This window comes from Lissotriton helveticus, chromosome 5_1 (assembly GCF_964261635.1).
Source record: "Lissotriton helveticus chromosome 5_1, aLisHel1.1, whole genome shotgun sequence".
Taxonomy (NCBI): Eukaryota; Metazoa; Chordata; class Amphibia; order Caudata; family Salamandridae; genus Lissotriton; species Lissotriton helveticus.
The window spans coordinates 2,055,574,381-2,055,582,524 of record NC_136065.1 but is presented as its reverse complement, the minus strand read 5'-3'; the positions used below and the strand labels follow the sequence as shown (position 1 = coordinate 2,055,582,524).

Genomic DNA, 8,144 nt, shown 5'->3' with positions numbered 1-8,144 from the left:
AAATGACATTCACATTCTAAAACATATATACAATATTCGGTTTTACATGTAAGCAATTGTTTGATTTCTCGAGTTGCCTTTGGGATGACTGTAGTATATTGCTTAGTGTTCACCCCATGTTGGCATGCCTTACATGCAAAGCATTTGTAGAATCCCCTACTAACAGGTCGGCTGGGCTCTTTTTTCAGGCATTCCTGACTTTTCGAAAACCATTGCCACTACAGGAATAATTTTCAAACCTCACACTGGCAAAAAAGCCTGTCCTCATCTATATCATCCATCTTATCCTTATTTAATGAGCATAGTGTAATCAAACCCTCTACACCATAGATACATAGTCTTTAATCTTTACACACACACACACACACACACACACATATATATATATATATATATATACATATATATATGGATGTACCATGTTACTCCGCATACTTTTACTCCGCATACCGTTACAACGCGACTTTTACAACGCATACCATTACAACGCATAGCGCTTTGGGGTGCTGGATAGTGGTAAGTATAATTTACTATTCTAACTCCAGTCCCCGTGGACCCTAGGGAAGGTGTTGGATAGTAAATTATACTTATTCCCTATCCTAGAGCGCCCCCCAGCGCAATGCGTTGTAATGGTATGCGGAGTAAAAGTCGCGTTGTAATGGTAGTGCGGAGTAAAAGATGCGTTGTAACGGGTGTATACCATATATATATTCTTCTTTTTTTTACACAAGGAAGTCCTTCTTTTAGTAATCTGAAAATAACTCCAAAGCGGCACCACACAGGACGAGTCCAATAAAGATTTATTGTCTTAAAAATACAACAGTACTGTTGTGTTGAGTCCAATAAAGATTTATTGTCTCAAAAACACAACAGTACTGTTGTGTTTTTGAGACAATAAATCTTTATTGGACTTGGCCTGTGTGGTGCCGCTTTGGAGTTATTTTCAGATAACTGAAAGAAGGGCTTTGTTGTGTAAAAAATTACGAGCGGTGCTGTGACCGCTGCTGATACCGGCGTCGAGATGATGGTGAGCGGCTGTTTCCAGCATTACTGACAGACATATATATATATATATATATTACCCAAATTATGAGTTTATTGGTTTGTTGGACTAACTGACTCGCCAGAATATTTGATTAATATGTGGCGAAGACCACTGGGGCAGCACTAATGCTGTCACATCACTGATGAGATCTGGTTGGTTTTAAAAGACATGGAGGAGTATTTTGGTAATACTAGTGAAGAATGGATCCATAAGAGCCCGTCAGGGTGGTTAGAATATGTTGATCTATTCCGTTATGATCACCGTCTACAGCAAGGTCTTCTGTCAATATACGGGTCTCTATGTGGCAGTATACTAAATTGTTTCCCATGGACCACAAGCACATTCGATTGTCTGTCGTTGTGACAATGGACAATAAAGTTGACCCAAAATTGTATCCACTTAGTGATGGGCAACAAACAATCTGTATACCGATAGTCGTATAACTGCAGTCAAACGTATATATTTTTCGTATGTATTTTTTTCACACTTGTCAACCAATAAGGGTATTTAATGCTGTTATGTCAGCATTTATAAATTGTCCGTGCAAATGAAACTGAATTATGAAATATTTACAGAGTGAATGAACTCAATGCAAACCTGAAGTCTGTTTACTATGTTGATAACAAAAGGTCACATGTTGTTTATTTAAATCTGTGTATCACTGCAACAAAGTTACTCTTGAACAAGGATCGAAGGCTCTGAAACGCGTTGAGTTGTTGCCATATCATTAAAATTCAACACTTTGGCAATATTGGGAGTCTGCGGCATGCTGGTATTATGATAAGTGAGCAGAGTGGTTTGGATTTATTGGGACTCGCCACCCCGAGATAGGGTCCCACCAAACATGATCCCCGCTCAATATCCACACAAGCTTTGGTAAGCAAAGAAGACGTGCACTCCAGGGCAGCAGTATCAATGCTTTATTTTTTGACAGCCGAAAGACATCCAATGCGTTTTGGCTTGATTGAGCCTATTTATATAGAGATATATAGATCAATAGATATTTTTAAATCATGTGCCTGGTTAAGGTTCAGACACACGCTCACTCTTGAGTGCAAATATCAACAAATTTAATTTGTCGCGCCTAACAGTCAAACTTCCGCATATAGCTGCCTGAAAGCTCATACATATACAGAGTAGATCAGCACAGGCTTTAAGGTGAAAAGGTGCACATTTTACAAAGTTAGCATGGTTATGGAGATGTGTCAGGCAGTTCCAAAATATTCCCTCTAGAGACATCTTCTCTTTCTTGTCTTACATCCCGAGAACGAAATTCTAAGTGAAGGGACATGTCTTGGAAACGCCCTTCTCAAAGGGTCTGAAAATTGGGTTCGGCTTTACAAAGTGGAGAGAAAACGTATTTTGCATCATACTGGCACACTCAACACGAGTAAATTCTACTAGTACTACATTGAAAGAAGTAGATACAGCTGTTTAACACTCAGAAAACATTGTAGAATACTCTGTCAGTAACCTGTGAAAACATATGAAATTAAATCCGAAAGTAGGCAAGAAAACACCTGAAAATAATGTAATTTGTAGAGCGCTCTAAAGCTTTAATATCTTGTGGTCTATGTGATGAGTGGAGTTGGTGATAAAGGAGAATCCAAACTGAAACTGAAATCATTTGCCTCTGCTTTCAAACATACTGCCTGAAAGCTCATAATTAAACAGAGCAGATCAGCACCTGGTTTAAGGTGGGCATTCTACCAACAAATCATGGTTTGAAGTTGGCTGTCAGAAGGCTCCAAAATATCCAACCATCGAGACATAACTTTCCTATAAATATGGACTGCTGCTAGGCCTACCAAGTTGGTGCGATTCGGTTTTACAAAGTGGAGTGAACACTTGGTTTGCACCTTTCTTGTCCACTCAACATGACAGAGGTATAGATTTTTAGAAGTAGAATCAGCAGTTTAAACTGTGAAAAGTATGTGGAATACTCCGTTAGGAACCCGTGAAAACGTGTGACTTGAAGTGGGAAAATAGGGCCAAAAGCTACTTAGAACTAATTAATGTTTTGACAACTGTAGAGCTTTAACAACTTGTAGTCTGTGTGATGACTGGAGCAGGTGAGAAAGGGGAATTTAAAGTGAAACTGAAGTTGCTCACCCCTTCTTTCTTAAATAGCCGTGTGAAACCCTTGACCCTGTTTCCAGACAGGTCGCTCCCCACGCCGCGCAGCTGCACCTGACTGCGCCCGTGCTCCTATGACCAGCCGCTGCTTCTGAGGGTGTTCGAGGCCCGCCTCCACCCGCAGGCTACCACCTGCGCCTCATCCCTAGTGGCCAGTGGTAGGCCGTAGGTTTGCTCTGTGCCCGCTTGCTTTTTGCCTGTGAACGCTGTTTTTTGTATTGCTTCGTGACTGTATTTGCCTTGTGCACTTGATCCCTGTCTGAGCTTGTTTCCTCCCTCTGTGCCCGTTCCCTCGCCAATCCCGCTCCCTGCCGCTGCGTCCCCTGCAGCCCCGCCCCACCGCCCCCATTGCTCTGTGCCCGCTCGCATTTTGCTTGTGACTGCTGTTTTTGTATTGCTTTTTGTATTGCTTTGTGACTGTATTTGCCTTGTGCCACTTGTTCCCTGCCTTGGCCTGTTCTTGTTTCTTCCCTCTGTGCCCGTCCCCTCGCCGATCCCGCTCCCCGCCACTGCGTCCCCTGCAGCCCCGCCCCCCGACCCCATTGGTCCACTCCCCCATCCAGCTGCTCCTCCCTCCCACCTCCCCTTCTTATGGCAGCCGCGCGCAGCAGGCGTGCCAAAGGCAAGCCCGCCTGCGCCCGTCCGCGCCTGGACCGCGCCCAGTGCCAGAACCCCTTGCCTCCGGAGACACCTCTGCACCCGACTGCACTACGACACCAGCACCCTCCACGCACTCAACCCCGGACGAGACCATGCCTGCTACCGGGCCACACCGAAGCGCACCCACGGGCCCTTCACCTGCCAGAACTGCAGCTTCACAAGCATCCAGCCCACCAAACCGTCAAGCAAAGATCCCAACCACCTCCAATGCATCCTCCTCAACACCCGCTCCGCTCGCAAACACGCCATCGAACTATGGGACCTCTTCGACTCAACCGCCCCCAACGTCGCCTTCCTGGCGGAGACATGGCTGAACACCACCTCAGCACCAGACATCACCACCCTTACCGAAGTGGAATACTACATTTAGTGGTTAACCTGTCTTTTTATAGCATTTGAAGACTATTTTATGCCAATTTTAGTATTCAATAGTATTCTTTTTGGGAAGGCTAGTGCATGAAGACTACTGATATGTGAGTGGTACTTCTTGAATACTAACAGAATACTAAGCACATACTTATTTGTAATCGCAAAGTCTTCGTTTACAATGCAGAACACTTAGTGAATACAAACAATTTGAATACTACTGGACTATTAACATTCTATTCAAGCTGCATGCTGAATGGTAGATCGGTGCCTTATGTATTACACTATTTGTATGCCTTATTTATTATACTATTGTGGTCTTTGTGTAGTGTAGGGTAGTGTTTTAGGGTTTAGGGTAGTGCTTTGGGATTGTGCAGGGTAGTGACTGAGTGTAGGGACCGGACAGGGAGTTGAGGGAGGGTCGTGCTGGGGTAGTGTTGTGGTGTTTAGGGTAGTGTTTCAGGTTTTAGGTTATGGTGCTCGGGGGTCGTACAGGGTAATGTTTGAGTTTGGGGATCGGACTGGAGGTTTGGGGAGGGTCATGCAGGGGGTAGTGTTTTAGGGTTTAGGGTAGTCTTGTGTTTGTGTAGTGTTTTACGGTTTAGGGTAGTGCTGGGGGGGTCGGGCAGTGTAGTGTTTGAGTGTAGGGACCGGGCTGGGGGTCGGGGGGTCATGCTGGGGTAGTGTTTTAGGGTTTAGGGTAGTGCTGTGTGGTGCAGGATAGTGTTTTAGAGTTCAGGGTAGTGCTGGGGGGTCGTGCAGGGTAGTGTTTAAGTGTGGGGACCGGACTGGTGGTCGTTCTGGGGGTAGTGTTTTAGGGTTTAGGGTAGTGTTGGGGGGGGTCGTGCAGGGTAGTGTTTGAGTGTAGGGACCGGACTGGGGGTCGGGGGTTCAGGCTGGGGGCAGTGTTTTAGGGTTTAGGGTAGAGCTGTGTAGTGCAGGGTACTGCTTTAGAGTTCAGGGTAGTGCTGGGGGGTCATGCAGGGTAGTGTTTAAGTGTGGGGACCGGATTGGGGGTCGGGGGAGGGTCGTGCTGGGGGTAGTGGTTTAGGGTAGTGTTGTGGTGTTTTTGTAGGGTAGTGTTTTAGGGTTTAGGGTAGTGCTGGGGGGGGTCGTGCAGGGTAGTGTTTGAGTGTAGGGCCCGGACTGGGTGTTATGCTGGGGGTAGTTTTAGGGTTTAGGGTAATGTTGTGTAGTGCAGGGTAGTGTTTTAGGGTTTAGGGTAGTGCTGGGGGGGTCGTGCAGCGTAGTGTTTGAGTGTAGGGACCGAACTGAGGGTCGGTCTGGGGGTAGTGTTTTAGGGTTTAGGGTAGTGCTGTGTAGTGTTTTAGGGTTCAGGGTAGTGCTGGGGGGTCGTGCAGGGTGGTGTTTGAGTGTAGGGCCCGAACTGGGGGTCGTGCTGGGGGTAGTTTTAGGGTTTAGGGTAGTGTTGTGTAGTGCAGGGTAGTGTTTTAGGGTTCAGGGTAGTGCTCGGGGGTCGTGCAGGGTAGTGTTTTAAGTGTGGGGACCGGACTGGGGGTCGGGGTCGGGTCATGCTGGGGGTAGTGGTTTAGTGTTGTGGTGTTTTGTAGGGTAGTGTTTTAGGGTTTAGGATAATGCTGGGGGGGTCGTGCAGTGTAGTGTTTGAGTCTAGGGACAGAACTGAGGGTCGTGCTGGGGGTAGTGTTTTAGGGTTTAGGGTAGTGCTGTGTAGTGTTTTGGGTTTAGGGTAGTGTTGTGGTGTTTGTGTAGTGTAGGGTAGTGTTTTAGGGTTTAGGGTAGTGTCGGGGTTGTGCAGGGTAGTGGTTCAGTGTAGGGGACAAACAGGGGGTAGGTGTAAGGTCGTGCTGAGGGTAGTGTTTTAGGGTTTAGGGTAGTGTTGTGTAGTGTAGGGTAGTGTTTTAGGGTTTAGGGTAGTGTCGGGGTTGTACCGTGAAAAAAGAACTGGGTAGAGTGTGCACCATCCTAAGGACCAATAGTATAAAAACGCAATCTGATAGTCACCATTAGACGATATATTAAATATCATTAAGCAATACAGGACAAAAGAATTAGTCGCAATCCCTTGTAGTTTAAGAGTCTTCTTTGTCTTTTTTATTCTTCAATTCATCAAACAGAAAAACAGCATCTTCAATTCATCAAACAGAAAACAGCCGACACGTGTTTCGTAAGTACTAGATGAGTACTAAAAACTTTTTCAAGGCTGTAACAAAACATGAAAATCAAGTATAAGTATCGAGTAATACATATAAATCGGTAACAGCATATCTCATAAAAAGAAAAAGAGATATATACAATAGCCAGAATTGAAAAAGTAGAAGCAAAGATGAGAGAAATGTAAAAAAGCAAAAAGAAACAAAAGATCCCAAGAAAAAAGAAAAAAGAAATATATGTAAAGTGCAAAGAATCCACCTAAAGTCCCAAAGATTCAAGAGAATGAAACGTAGTAGACTATAGAAACTAGATATGTGGATCAAGAATCATATAAAAAAACACACATAAACTGAATATCCTATATAAGGAATAAAATTCCAACACCACATGTGTTAAATTGACACGGCACGTATATAAGAGTAACTAGTCACGAACCAAACAATAACTGACCTGAAGAAAAGTGTACAATAAATATGAAAAGAAATCTGGCACAATCGGACGCCGATGTCGGGTGGCTCCTAATAGACAGCAATATGATAATAATAAAGATGTGACAATCCTGTATAATAGTGCAATTAAAACAAAGTATATATATGCAGGAGACAAAGGTAGAATAGAAGCGGTAGCATAGTTAAATACACTGCCAGAAATAGTATCACTACATCACAGAAGGTTGAATCCCATGAGTGAATCTAATAGTTAACTCCACTAGATTTTAATATAAGTGAGATCTATGTACACTACATGTACCAAAGGATTCCAGACGGATAACCAGTGAAGCGACAGGGGCCTCATATATGGGCCTCAAACTAATTGATCATATCTGTATATAAAATCCGCTTACCAGAAGAAGCTGAGGGGATAATTCTCAGCTCTTCACACCATTCGTCCCAAATGAACACCGTATGGGTTTACACAAAGGCGATGAATCTCTGGACAGAATTTATCCAGAAGATTTAATCAGTTACTGTAAGTAAACACGAAACATTAATATTATTCTTCAGTGTAAATATCATTTGTATAGACAAGTAAGGAAACACAGATGGGAGAATTTGGTAATAACCAAGAACACACCATATGGACAAAAGAAAGAAAGGCGACTTGTAGTGTCGGGGTTGTGCAGGGTAGTGGTTCAGTGTAGGGGACAAACAGGGGGTAGGTGTAAGGTCGTGCTGAGGGTAGTGTTTTAGGGTTTAGGGTAGTGTTGTGTAGTGCAGGGTAGTGTTTTAGGGTGGTGCTGGGGAGTCGTGCAGGGTAGTGTTTGAGTGTAGGGACCGGACTGGGGGTCGTTCTGGGGGTAGTGTTTTAGGGTTTAGGGTAGTGTTGTGGTGTTTGTGTAGCGTAGGGTAGTGGTTTAGGGTAGTGTCGGGGTTGTGAAAGGTAGTGGTTCAGTGTAGGGAACGGACAGGGGGTAGGAGTAGGGTCTTCTTGTTTATTTTGAGAGGGAGAGTACGGCACTTCTTAGAAACAAGCCGCTCTATTGTGAAGCGCTCTGGCACTTCTGGGTAAAGTTCATGCTATATAAAAATGCATGAATAAATAAATAAATCAAAAATGGTGTTTGTGTTTATATATTTTTTTTAATAAATCGGATGTGTTGAAATATATTCAGTGATTGATAAAACGTCTAATTAATGAACAGGCGTTGTGCAATAAAAGTCGCACGGTCATAGCTGCCAAGGTTTCAGATGGCTTATGTGTGACATTTTCATAATTTCAGTGTAATTATGAGTGACATTTAACAACTATGAGTGACACGTTCTCGCGAGCAAAATCAAGCAATGAAGACGAGGCAAATATATAA

At 44.0% G+C, this 8,144-nt stretch overlaps 1 long non-coding RNA gene across 1 annotated transcript; it reads right to left on the bottom strand.

Annotated features, from left to right (window-relative positions):
- Nucleotides 1-6,251: 6,251 nt before the first annotated feature.
- On the bottom strand, nucleotides 6,252-7,354 carry LOC144756280 (uncharacterized). Its single transcript, XR_013595110.1, has 3 exons — nucleotides 7,185-7,354; nucleotides 6,791-6,858; nucleotides 6,252-6,389 (listed from the first exon to the last, which is right to left on the bottom strand). It is a non-coding gene; the product is annotated as an uncharacterized LOC144756280 (long non-coding RNA).
- Between the last annotated feature and the right edge of the window lie 790 nt (nucleotides 7,355-8,144).